Source organism: Maniola hyperantus, chromosome 19, assembly GCF_902806685.2.
Source record: "Maniola hyperantus chromosome 19, iAphHyp1.2, whole genome shotgun sequence".
Lineage (NCBI taxonomy): Eukaryota > Metazoa > Arthropoda > Insecta > Lepidoptera > Nymphalidae > Maniola > Maniola hyperantus.
Genome location: NC_048554.1, coordinates 12444404 through 12458654, shown reverse-complemented (window position 1 = coordinate 12458654; position 14251 = coordinate 12444404). Strand labels below are relative to the sequence as shown.

General features: G+C 37.4%; 1 protein-coding gene across 9 annotated transcripts in view; it reads right to left on the bottom strand.

Moving 5' to 3' along the window:
• LOC117991065 (potassium voltage-gated channel protein Shaw-like) overlaps positions 1-14251 on the bottom strand; it is a 408219-nt gene that overhangs the window by 353164 nt on the left and 40804 nt on the right. The window contains exon 2 of one of the 9 annotated variants that reach the window (XM_069505072.1): positions 5295-5397. The exons of the other annotated variants lie outside the window; for them this stretch is intronic. The gene's annotated coding sequence lies outside the window, so the exon portion shown is untranslated. The remainder of the gene's footprint in view (positions 1-5294; positions 5398-14251) is intronic. 9 annotated transcript variants of the gene reach the window in all.

The following is a 14251-nucleotide window of genomic DNA, read 5'->3' as shown; positions in this document are numbered from 1 at the left end:
GAAAGTGATAAAACTAAAAAAATTATATGATGTACCATGCAAACTTCCACCGATAATTGGTTTGAACGAGATCTAGTAAGTAGTTTTTGATTTATCGTTGCAAAATGTCGATAAAATACGATTGTACTACGGAACCCTTAGTGCTCGAGTCTGATTCGCACTTGGCTACGGAACCCTTAGTGCTCGAGTCTGATTCGCACTTGGCCGGTTTTTTCTATGTTTCACTCGCCAATGTTACAAGGACGTATTAAGATGTTTTCCTTACATTTGGAAATGAGATACGAGTACTGTACGCGGCAGAAAATAATGTACATCGGCCTTTAGAAGGAGATAGCGGATTTGTAGTTTGTATAGCATTGTCTCTGTCGTTGAGGCCGACAAAACGTCACATAGGTATGATTGAGAGAGATAACGCTCTACAAGGAATCGAACCCGGGACCTCCCACTAATAAGGCCACAGTGCTTACCACTGCGCCAGGGAGGTCGTCTTAAATATAATAAAGGATTTTTTAAAATTCAACCCCTAAAGAGATAAAATAGAGGGTTGAAATTTATGTAGTACACGCGGACAAAGTCGCTGAAATACGCTAATCCATACTAATATTATAAATGCGAAAGTGTGTCTGTCTGTCTGTCTGTCTGCTAGATTTTCACGGCTCAACCGTTCAACCGATTTTGACGAAATTTGGTACAGAGATAGCTTGCATCCCGGGAAAGGACATAGGCTATTTTTTATCCCGGTAAATCAAGGAGTTCCCACGGGATTTAAAAAACTTAAATCCACGCGGACGAAGTCGCGGGTATCATCTAATATATCTATCTAATAATTTCGCATTGATTACTATAAGTCCCGCAAATTGCTATTGCGCTGGAACCATGTCTCATTAACATCGAAATGACGTCATTTTGACGTCAGCCGAAATAAAAACATACCATCAGCTCGAAACTTCAGTCTAGTGCTGACGTCACTAAAATGGCGGCCACGCGCATAAGCAATTTGCGGGACTTATACTAAAAATATAGGCAGAGGTTCGTGGTATTTAGGTATTTCGACGTGAAATTAAATAAAAAGGTCAACTTGATACGTGCTCGTCATCGATTTGTCTGCTTTTGGTGGCATGACCTAGTTAAACGCGAGTGAAACTGTAAAACTTTATAATATTTAGTCTAAATATATGAAAGAAAAAGCCGGCCAAGTGCGAGTCAGGCTCGCGCAACGAGAGTTCCGTACCACAGTCGTATTTTTTCGACGTTTTGCACGATAAATCTAAAACGATTAATGATGCATAAAAATAAATAAAACTTTGTTTTAGAACTTTTATATGATACCCCACTTGATATAGTTATCTACTTCGATAATTGAAAATACTAATTATTAGTTCATGACCACAACTAATTGTTTTTTGTGTAATGGAACCACAAATTCCAAAAACCAAAAATATCTAAGTACTCATGCAAAAAATCACGGCAATCCGTTGCTCCAATTAAAGGACAAACCAACAAACCAATAAACCAACAAACAAAAATACTTTCGCATTTATAATGTTTTTTACCCAAGTAGTCAGTCTAGTTCTTTGCCAAAAAAACCAGTCAGCCCTATTATCACAAGAGGCAATTATTCGCAGTGAAATATCTTTTAACAAGAAACAAATAACTTTACACAAACAACAATGACAGAAACAGCTAGATCTATCACGGTTTAATTAAATGCAAAAGTTAAAATCTTCAGTAAATCAACTTAAAAATAAATCGCTTCTTTAATAGAGTAACCATTCTTTTCAATTTTTCAAGTATATACCTAGGCACATTATCCGAATTTATTTTGATAATTTTATTTTGGTTGTTCTTAAATGCCTAGATTCATTCTTAAATTTCCTCTCTTTTAGGAAAAATATTAAATTTCCTGCATTCTTTTTGGAAAAATATGAAACAAATTCGCGCTCGCTTCTCTTGTGCTTATTTATACTTACTACCTTTTTTTCACGACATGGTCCGCGTAGAAAGACGTCAAGTTTTTAGAGCTTTTTTGGCTCAAAGCCGAGCGGATCAGCTCATATATAAATAAAAATTCCCTATCCCGAGGAAATAATAGAAAATCCTAAAACCTAACAATAGTAACGGAAGTGAAATTTGGCCACTATAGGAGGTCAACGTTTTGAATACTGCTATCACCGCTTTATGCCTGTCTTCTCTCTCTCTCTCTTTATCTCTCTTTGTGCGCCGTATACGTCATTGCTGAGGGTTGAGATCCCTTTTCATTAACCACATACTGATAAGAGTTTTCTTAAGATAATAATGCGGCGGGTTCCCAGATCCTGACTCATACAATCCTACTGAGAGAACGAAAGTTTTACACTTAGGCCTGTCTTTAAATCCTGATTACTTTTAGTTTAGAGTGGAGTCTCTAGTCTTCGCGTAAATAACTTGAGCTTCAAATGTCATTACCAAGACTTTAATTAAAGACTCAATCAAAGCACGACGGAACTTAGAAGTAGGACTCGCTTAATAGTATTACCTCGTTTGCGGCGACGACGGTAAGAGATTCGTCTTAGACTCGCTATTTGTAGAAGCTTACTGAGTTACGCCAAACAATGTATCACTTACAAAGTTTTGTAATTGAATTAATTATCTGTTGTTTCTGTGACAGCACAGTGTGTTCTTCCGAAGCTTCATTTTCAGAAATTTCTACAGATTTTATAAAAACCTCAATAAATCTCAAAACGTGGACAAATTTGCGGAAAAAAAATAGTTTAGTAGGTACTTATATTTTATCTTTCCATTTTGCGTTTCATGTATTTCACATGTTGCAATTTGCAGTGGTTCCTATAGAACAAGCATTTTACTAACCATCTGATTAATCTAATTATATAAAAGGAAAAGGTGACTGACTGACTGATCTATCAACGCACAGCTCAAACTAATGGACGGATCGGGCTGTTTGGCAAGCAGATAGCTATTATGACGTAGACATCCGCTAAGAAAGGATTTTCGAAAATTCAACCCCTTGCAAATAAAGAGGTCAACGAGCGTTTTGTAAGTAGGCCACTTGGAGTCAATGCCGCGTCGTAGGTGGGGCATTAACCCGAGTTTTGCACGCCATACATTACGGGTTTGAAAGATACTAAATTACTAAAACTATGAGGCAAATGGTTATTGGTATCGGATTTTGTTTAGGTAGTATCTATAACAATTACACTAAGTTTTTGCTAGCGTTCTGGTTTCATCCTGTAGAACCCTAAAATAGGTCGTATTTATTTGATGGAATGATATAATTTAGTGGATTAAAATTACATTGTTGTTGTAGGACCTTTTCTTTGCTTTTCTACTGAGTTCAACCCTTACAAATTAAATCCCTGGCCTCCTCAAATTTTGTCTGATTTCCTGTGAGGCAAGAAGCAAATGAAATCACGGCAAAACCACACAAAAGCCCCTAATATAATCTGTGATGTGTAACAGACAACATATAAATCATTGTTTCATACGCCGGGATGATTTATACTCTGTGGAGGAAGACTATAAAGTTCGGGAAGCGTAAAACGGTGTGAAAACATTTCTGCGGTTTCTTTATTTATGTTTGCGCCGATGTGAGCGGGTTCACCTAATGCTTAGCGCAGGAGCACACTGAAGACTTTCTGTCTCATCACAAAAACCATAATAGGTTTGTAACGTGGTGAAACGGTCACGGGTGAGGTGGCCATTCCGCCACGTTCATATAGGGATCCTAACCTGACTACGGCCTAACTAAACCCTAGCAGTTGTCCCAAATAAAGTCTGTTTGTCTTTCTGTCTGTCCGCTAGCTTTTCACGGCCCAACAGTTTAACCGATTTTGATGTTTGATACAGAGTTAGCTTACATCCCGGGGAAGGACATAGGCCACTATTTATCCCGGAAAATCAAAGAGTTCCCCCGGGATTTTTTAAAATCCTAAATCCACGAGGATGAAGTCGCGGGCATTATCTAGTGTAAAATATAGGATCTACTGATGGCATCCGTATTGAATATGAAGTTTTGAGATTTGTAGAAAAAATTGTAGAGCCTTTCTTTTATAACTCTTTGCTTGCAAAACGATACAATGCAATACCAAAACTGTGATTCCCTTTGTAAAGTGATATTGACATTTAGTATTTGCTATTGACCGAAATGCATTTTTATAAATGACTAGCTTATGCTCGTGACTTTGTCCGCGTGACTACACAAATTTCAAACCCCTATTTCACCCTCTTAGGGGTTGAATTTTCAAAAATCCTTTTTTTAGCGGATGCCTACGTCATAATATCTATCAGCATGCCGAACAGCCCGATCCGTCCGGTAGTTTGAGCTGTGCGTTGATAGATCAGTCAGTCACCTTTTCCTTTTATATATTTAGATTGATGCTGCTTTTTCGTAAGTAGGTATACCGACTTATTGTTGACGTCGGGTCTTCTCTATACATTTGTTTTTACATAAAATAGTGATACCGCGACTTTTTATCATGAGACTAGTCGCTAGTGTGGCCTTAAGCTAAAGCTGTGGTAACACGGTTTTGGTGCAATACATATAATATTATATTGTAGGATAGACGAGTATTACGTGGTTTTTGCCTTATTTATTACCACTTAGAGGCTAACAGCTGGTTATATTTACGCTTATTCTATGATAAGTAGTTTCTGCATTGTAGATCCAATATGGAAGCATTGATTGCTGCGATTTTGGGGTTTATAGATGACAACAAGTTCAAAAATCTATTAAAAGTATGCTCCTTAAAAAAGCATTTATATTACGCAATCGAAGATTATGTAAGTGATAAAAGACCGTGGATTTGACCTGCAGCTCGCTCCAGCAACGCACAGGACTGCAATTACTTTTATGCAATTATTTATTACATGGTTTAATGTTATACTATGCCAAATTTTTGAAAAGAGCAACCGCCGAATTTCTTGCCGGTTCTTCTCGGTAGGTACGGCATTCCGAACCAGTGATAGATTGATGATTCAAAAGTACTTGTAAAAGTTTAATTTAGTAATAGTAGATTAATAACCAAGGGGATAAAGCAGTGTCTTCTGTCGCGGGTGACGATACAAATCGCGAGCGTAACGAAGGACTCGAGGTTTACTCCCGAGCGCAACGAGGGTGTTAAAAACTTAAATCACGAGCGAAGCGAGGGATTTAAGACGAGTCCTGAGTGTAGCGAGGGATTTAAGTTCACCCAAGACTAAGACAGCTTTATCACCGAGGTAAATACTCTACTTTTATTTATTTATCAACACAATATATTCTAAGCAGAAAACAAAAATTGTAATATTATGAAACTTACCGTATTTTTTTCAGTAGATAAGTGAAATTCATTATTGGATGCATGGGCACGGGCTAATGCCCGCAGCTTCGCGTGGGTTTATGTTATTCAAATCCTGGGGATCCTGTGATAAAAAGTAGCCTATGTCACTCTCCAAAGCATGAACCGTTTCCAATGCTACGTTGAACTTTATTTAATTGAAGGACAAACCAATAAACCAACAAACAAACACTCGTTCGCATTTATAATTTCATTTAATTTAATTTAAAACAACTTTATTGTTACTAAAATTACAGAGAGTAAGAATACAGGATACACTTAAAAAACAAAGGGCGACCTTATCACTAAAGTGATCTCTTCCAGGCAACCCATACTTAAGAACTTATAGAACTGTAAGACGGGGAGTCGCAATGTAGCTATAAATATATATATATATATATATATACATAAATATATATAGGCATACATAAACATACACTCTAATAGGTACATACTATACAATATAATGTTATAAATAGTATAATATAATATACATATATATAAATAATATATAAAATCAATGTAATATAATATGGGTAGAGATCACGGACGAGGTAGTGATGTTATTTTTTGATCGAGGAAAGTAAGGTCTACTAAAACATGCCTATTCAATCTTCCTTTGCAAGTATCAATATTGTAGCTAGCGGGGAAAACAGAAGCGCAAAGGGCATTCCATATTCTGTCAGTGTGTATTGGAAACTTTGTACGTGTCCGTGGAATGTCGAAAACCTATATTATAATACACCACAATAAGATAAAAACTAATGATGATTCTGTACCCGTAGTACAAGATTTCACGTCTCACCAAACCAAACCAAATTCGAGAGTCGAAATACTTCCGCGTTACAGTAAAATGGACCTAAACAGCCTTGAATTGAAGTCAAATATTCAATGCCACTGATTTTAATTTCGCAATGTTTCCGCTTGGAGCGCTGGCTGTAGAAGTGAAGACAAACTTGAGCTTTAAAACAAGGCATTTAAGATCCAGTTTGCTGTAACGCGGAAGTATTTCGACTCTCGAATTAGGTTTGGTTTGGTGAGACGTAAAATCTTGTACTACGGGTACAGTAGGCTCGCGACTGTGCGCTAAAATCACGGGTTTTACCTTTTAAAAATTAAATTTAAAACTGTCAAACTGCGTCTGTCCTTTTCATATTACATTAGTAAGAAGAGGATGCGAATACTCTAAAATTTGGTTGTGCTCAGAATCAGTACCACTATGATGATTAAAAAATATATTGAAAGGATTCATCCCTTTTGCTCGCAATCCTATCGGAATACTAAACCTTCTCCAAAAGTTAGTAACAAGAAAAACAAGATGTTCACACGTTCCTACAGAGCGATAAACATAAAAATCCTTATTTATTTTTTCGTTTCGAGGACCCTTTTCCACCCTACTTGCTCCCAAGTATGTGGGCGAAGAGGAAATAGGATATCATACAATGACGTAGCTTCATCGATATAAACGACAAGATAGGCCCAAGCGAACAAAATTTTACACAGTTTTGGAACCAAATAATCGGATCGGAAGTCGGAGCCTCAATAGCTCAACGGGTAAAGGAGTGGACTGAAAACCGAAAGGTCGACGGTTCAAATCTCGCCCGATGCACTATTGTCGTACCTACTCCTAGCACAAGCTTGACAGTTAGTTGGAGAGGAAAGGGGTATATTAGTCATTTAACATAGCTAATATTCTTTTTAAACAAAAAAAAATAAAAAAAATCAGCGCCACCTCTTAAATACTAATGAACGACCCGTTTGAAATCCAGACGTCACTGAGGTTGCATTGGTGCTAATAGCACCACTGAGTCGGTGCCATTTTGTTTGTTCAATGACCCTGTCCATACGAAGAGATACTCGTATTGGTATAAGTCAATGCGTAGTTTGCTTTTCTTTTTATCTTGTTTTACATACGAGTGTGTCGAGTGTACTTGATGTTTATGTTATTTTTTTGGGTTTCCGTACCCGAAATGTGCCAACGGGACCCTATTAGTAAGCCTCCGCTGTCCGTCTGTCAGTCTGTCAGTGGGATGCATCTCACGAACCGTAATAGGTAGAAAGTTGAAATTTTCAAAGAGTGTATTATACTCTTAACTTAATTTGCACTCTATACCTATTAAGGCGAAAAAAACCGGTCAAGTGCGAGTCGGGCTCGCACACGAAGGGTTCCGTACCATCGTATAAGATTATTTACTTTTTTATTTTTTTTATTTAATGGTGGCCATTTTAATTTTAATGTTATATTGGCAACAGTGTTATTTCACATTGTAACATTATAATAGAAATTTTATAATGGCTGCCATGTAAATTTAAAAAAGTACATGATCTTGTACAATCGTACAGTATCCTTGGTGTGCGAGCCCGACTCGCACTTGACCGGTTTTTGATTTTGATGTCAAGTTGGGCTCTTTTCGTATACAGAGTGTAAGCAGAACGCTAGCGAAAACGAAGACAGGTGACAGTACTAATGATTACCTACTGATATAATACGACAAAAAAGCGCAAAAAAATAAATTAAAAAATCCTAATAAATGCAAATAAAACATCTGAATGACGCCAGTAGGGCGATTGTCTAAAACCTGCATCAATCATTATTACAATTTTAATTGTTCTAATTGGCTGAATTTGTGCGATTCTTGTTGCAACAATGCATTGTGGCCAATAGTGAGCGAGCATTAACCAATCGGAGATGATTGCGATCGTGACATTGTAGCTGTCAAACAACCGCGGTAGAGTCACAGAGGTCAACGAACGTTACGTAAGAAGGTCATTAAGAGTCAATGCCGTGTCGTAGGCGGGGCATTGACCCGACTTTTGCACACTATAGGTTTTGCACATTGCGGGTTTAAAAAATACTAAATCACTAAAACTACAAAACGAGGCAAATGGTTTTTGGTATTGGATGGTGTTTAGGTAATATAACAATAACGCTAAGTTTTTGCTAGCGTTCTGGTTACACCCTGTATATCCACATATACAGAATCACAGGATTAAGTTAGTCACATACCCCTATTATAAATGTGAAAGTGTGTTTGTTTGTTAGTTTGTCCTTCAATCACGTCGCAACGATGCAACGACGACGTGATTTTTTGCATGGGTATAGATTGAAGACTTGGAGAGTGACAAGGGCTACTTTTTATCCCGGAAAATCAAAGAATTCCCACGGGATTTTCAAAAAAACCATATTCCACGCGGACGAAGTCGCGGTCATCAACTAGTAGACAATAAAAGCAGAAAACACGTGTATCTGAACAAAGCCGAGAAAATCTAAAGCGCATTTTCGGTTAGGGGTTAGAAATAAACAGATCTAACTTGAAAAGCTGTGATAGGACGTCTGCTTCTAATCGGAGGTTGGGGGTTCGATCCCGGACACGCACCTCTAACTTTTCGGAGCTATGTGCGTTTTAATTAATTTAATATCACTTGACGGTGAAGGAAAACATCGTGAGGAAATCTGCATGCCTAAAAGTTCCCCATAATGTTCTCAAAGGTGTGTGAAGTCTACCAATCCGCACATGGCCAGCGTAGTAGACTATGGCCAAAACCCTTCTCACTCTGAGAGGAGACCCGTGCTCTGTAGTGAGCCAGTGATGGGTTGATCATGATGATGATGATGAACTTGAAAAGCACGTCTACACGTCCTAGCAATATACCAAGTAAAACAAAAGCAACGCCAGACCAGATGTTCACAATATTACATAAGGAAAACTGATCAAGTGCGAATCGGTTCATGCATGAGCTGGGTTCCGCAATCATGTCTAATTAAAAAACTTTGGTTGAGAGCTTTTGGTATTACCTTTACTACAATTCAGAACTAGCTTCTAGCTTATGCCCCCGACATCGTTTGCGTGGACTACCTACATAAATTTCAAACTCCTATTTTATCCCCTTAGGGATTAAATTTTCAAAAATCCTTTCTTAACGAATGTCCACGTCATAATGGCTATCTGCATGCCATAGGTACATCCGTCCAGTAGTTTGAGCTGTGCGTTGATAGAGTCAGTCAGTCAGGCAGTCACCTTCCTTTTGTATATTTAGCCTACAGTAGACTAACTCGGCGAAAATATCTCATTGATCTCTATCCCATGAGAATTTCGAAAAATCCAGCCTTATTTCTAGTCTACAATATAAAGAGCAGCTTTTAGTTGCAATGGTTTGAGCTTGGCAACCGCCTGCGGCTTCGCTCGCGGAAATATTAATGCTCTTTACACCTTATCCCATTGATATTTCGAAAACTCCGCCCTTTTTAGGGTTCCGTACCACAAAAGGAAAAACGGAACCCTTATAGGATCACTTTGTTGTCTGTCTGTCTGTCTGTCTGTCTGTCTGTCAAGAAACCTACAGGGTACTTCCCGTTGACCTAGAATCATGAAATTTGGCAGGTAGGTAGATCTTATAGCTGACATTTGGGGAAAACTGAAAACCGTGAATTTAGGGTTAGTTAAATTAAATTGTGGTCATGAACTAATAATTAGTATTTCCAACTTTCGAAATGAGTGACTATATCAAGTGGGGTATCATATTAAAGGTCTTCACCTGTACATTTTAAAACAGATTTTTATTTATTTTTATGCATCATAGTTTTTGAATTATCGTGCAAAATGTCGAAAAAATACGACTGTAGTACGGAACCCTCATTGCGCGAGCCTGAATTGCACTTGGCCGGTTTTTTCCTAGTCTACATTATTTAAAAATTCAAAATTCCAGCTTTCTAGATTCAATGGTTTGGACTGGACGTTGATGAGTCAGTCAGAAAGTTAGGACTTTTTAATAAATTTAGACAACTATCTACATCTATACTCTCTACTTCTATACTTCTATACTAAATATTATAAATGCTAAAGTGTGTCTGTTTGTTTGTTTATTTTAGCTAAGCTAAATCGACTTGATTTTTGGCATAGAGATAGTTGCATGGGCAACTTTTATTCCGGAAAATCAAAAAGTTCCCACGGGATTTTTGAATCTAAATCCACGTGGACGAAGTCGCGGGCATCAGCTTGTATTTCAATAAGACTAAGTAGAATGTCTGTGACAGACAGATCACATGACTTAGCCATTAATGTTACTTATTCGGCTACGGAACCCCAGAAAGGCCTAACAACCAATCTACTCCATACACGTAAGTTTCTTAGTACCTTGAAATATTATCAACCAAAGTTGGACTATATCGCACGGTAATACGACTGATTATTGCGTGTGGTTTAATGAAAGAGGTCGGGGAAAGAACTCTACCCTCTAATAAACTAAATGCCTATTTCCCCATTCGTTCTGGGTGTTCATTATTATGTATTTTGCGTCCGATCTTCGCCCAGATGGTCGATGAATCATGTTTTGGCCTGAAAATTGTTTTGATATTTTGCACAATAATATAATATAACTTATTGCCGCGACTTCGTCCGCGTAGACTACACAAATTTCAAATACCTATTTTACCCCATTAGGGGTTGAATTTACAAAAATCCTTTCTTAGCGAATGTATCATGTCCTAATAGCTATCTGCTTGCAAAAATTTCAGCCCGATCCGTCCAGGAGTTTGAGCTGTGCGTAGATAGATCAGTCAGTCAGTCAGTCACCTTTTTTTATTTTATTTTATTTTTATTTATTCGGATCAACAAACAGTAGCACGCAGTGCTTGGATAAAAAACAGTAATAATATAACATAGTATTAATATACGTGCTACCCACTACGTCAACCACATAGTTATTATTATTAATTAATATACTTACATGTATAAAAATATATAAATGTAGAATAAAATATAAAGTTACATGTATAAAATATAAATAAAGAATATATTAGTACCATACCATCTATCTAAATTCTAATTATCCTACAGGCTTAGTGTAATATAGTAATATTATTCCTAAGATAATTCATGACCAGCTTCTTGAAAGAGCCCACTCGAGAGGAAAAAATGTCTTTTTGTCTATATATTATTTAGATATACATATTTAGATATGGGTAGTGATATCTTATGAGAAGTTCTTATAGTATAAAGGAGCCTTAAGAAGGCCATAATCTCATGAATGATAACAGAATTTCCGCCAAAATTGCTTATTTATAACCCGCCCCTTATTCGGAAGCCTCCATATTATGGACCGACGTAATTATTATAAAAGAAAAGGTAATGTGATTATGTAGACATTATGATAAAAGCTTAGGGGAACCTTTTAATGTAATTCTATACCTGCAGCTCCTACCTTCCGCCTCAGGAAAGTCCAAAAGTCATTTGTGGGTATGGGTATTAGCTTTTACAATAAAATCCCGCAAACTATTTTGGACTTACCTTTGCACAAGTTTAAAAAATCTATTAAAAATATGCTCCTGAAAAAAGCATATTACACAATTGAAGATTATCTAAATGATAAAAGAGCGTGGATTTGGCCTGCAGCTCGTTCCAGCAACGCACAAGACTGCAAATACTATTTTATACATGGCATAATCTTGTACCTATATCAAATATTTGAAAAGAGCAACCGCCGAGTTTCTTGCTGGTTCTTCTCGGTAGGAAAGGCATTCCGAACCAGTGGTAGATGCATCCGACTATTCGTAAGTGCTTGTAAAAGTTTATACGAATAAAAAAGATTTTTATTTTTTTATTTTATTTTATATCACTTTTAGTCCTTTTTACACGACTGCCAAAAAAGTAAGTAGTGTATTGTTTTTAGGGTTTCGTACCTTAAAAGGAAAAACAGAACCCTACATAGGATTACTTTGTAGGCGTTACATTGCGGAAGTCTATGTTAAACAATGAACCAAAAGCTTAATTTGCTATAATCCGCTGAAACATGTCGAATCTGTATGGTGCAACATGCAGCCAGCAGCATGCTAAATGCACCGCCCCCCCTCCCACTACTAAACATACAGGAAAAAGCAGCCACCAGGCAAGCAACACGCACCACCACCACGCTGCATGTTGCACCATACAGATTCGACCTGTTTCAGCGGATTATAGCAAATTAAGCTTTTGGTTCATTGTACACTTTGTTGTCTGTCTGTCTGTCAAGTAACCTACAGGGTACTTCCCGTCGACCTAGAATCATGAAATTTGGCAGGTAGGTGGGTCTAATAGCAGACATAAGAGGAAAAATCTGAAAACCGTGATTTTGAGGTTACATCAAACAAAAAAAAAACCGGCCAAGTATTTTCAATTGTCGAAGTAAGATAACTATATCAAGTGGGGTATCATATGAAAGGGTTTCACCTGTGCATTCTAAAACTGATTTTTATTTATTTTTACGCATCATAGTTTTTGAATTATCGTGCAAAATGTCGAAAAAATACGACTGCATTACGGAACCCTCGTTGCGCGAGCCTGACTCGCACTTGGCCGGTTTTTAGGGTTCCGTACCTCAAAAGGAAAAACAAAACCCTTATAGGATCACTTTGTTGTCTGTCTGTCTGTATGTCTGTCTGTCTGTCAAGAAACCTACAGGGTACTTCCCGTTGACCTAGAATCATGAAATTTGGTAGGTAGGTGGGGTCTTATATCTGGTATTCGGGGAAAAATCTGAAAACCGTGAATTTGTGGTTATATCACACACAAAAAAAAATAATTGTGGTCATGAACTAATAATTAGTATTTTCATATTTCGAAGTAAGATAACTATATCAAGTGGGGTATCATATGAAAGGGCTTCACCTGTACATTCTAAAACAATTTTTATTTATTTTTACCCATCATAGTTTTTGAATTATCGTGCAAAATGTCGCAAAAATACGACCGTAGTACGGAACTCTCGGTGCGCGAGCCTGACTCGCACTTGGGCGGTTTTTTTATTAGATCGAGGTTGAGGTTGCCCTAGCAACTAGTAGACAATTTATCACTACTAACAATACTTCGAAGTACGCGCTGGCACTGAATGACGAGGGTTGAGACATGTTGCTTGAAATTATAGGAAATACATTATTTTTATCTACTACTATGTAACTAGTTGCTTCCCTCGACTACGTCCGCGTGGATTTAAAAAGGGGATTTTAAAGACTAAAAAAGAATTTGTCTATTGGAGATTTCCAAAATCCTTTCTTTCTATGATCCAGTTACTTATGATGGGTTTTACTTTGCAGCTTGCGACTTCCTCCGCGTGGACTACACAAACTTCAAACTCCTATTTCACTCCCTAAGGGGTTGAATTTGCAAAAATCCTTTCATGGCGGATGCCTACGTCATAATAGCTATCTGCATGCCAAATTTATTTCAGCCTGACCCATCCAGTAGTTTGAGCTGTGCGTTGATGGATCAGTCAATCAGTCACCTTTTCCTTTGATATATTTAGATATAGTTGCATTTCTGCACGGGATGAGGTCGCGGGCTAGTCCTACTATCCTATCCTACTTCCTACTTCCTACTTCCTACTTCCTACTTCCTACTTCCTACTTCCTACTAATATTATAAATGTGAAAGTGTGGATGTTTGGATGTTTAGATGTTTAGATGTTTGTTACTCAATCACGCAAGAACGGCTGAACGGATTTGGATCAAATTTGGAATAGAGATAGATTATACCATGGAGAGTGACATAGGCTACTTTTTGTCCCAGAAAATCAAAGACTTCCCACGGGATTTTGAAAAACCTAATTCCACGCGGATGAAGTCGCGGGCATTAGCTAGTGGGTAATATAAGTGGTAAATTAAACCTGACTATTCATAAGCACTTTTAAAAAGTTTACATGAATAAAAAAAACATTCTATTCTATTCTATTCTATTCTATTCTATAATCAAAACTATTCCAGCACTTGGATTGCGCGAACCACATAAATACTTCAGATCACAGAGTATAATGTAAATAAGCTATTTCCATCGCGTAACGGTGGAGTAGTTGAACCTAGTTCATCTCTTTTCACACTTACAGTAAGCCACTAAGGCCGAGATCTATAGAGCACACTTTGACTTTGCTCAGACTTAAGATTGAATTAAAACGAGACAGATTTATGTGAG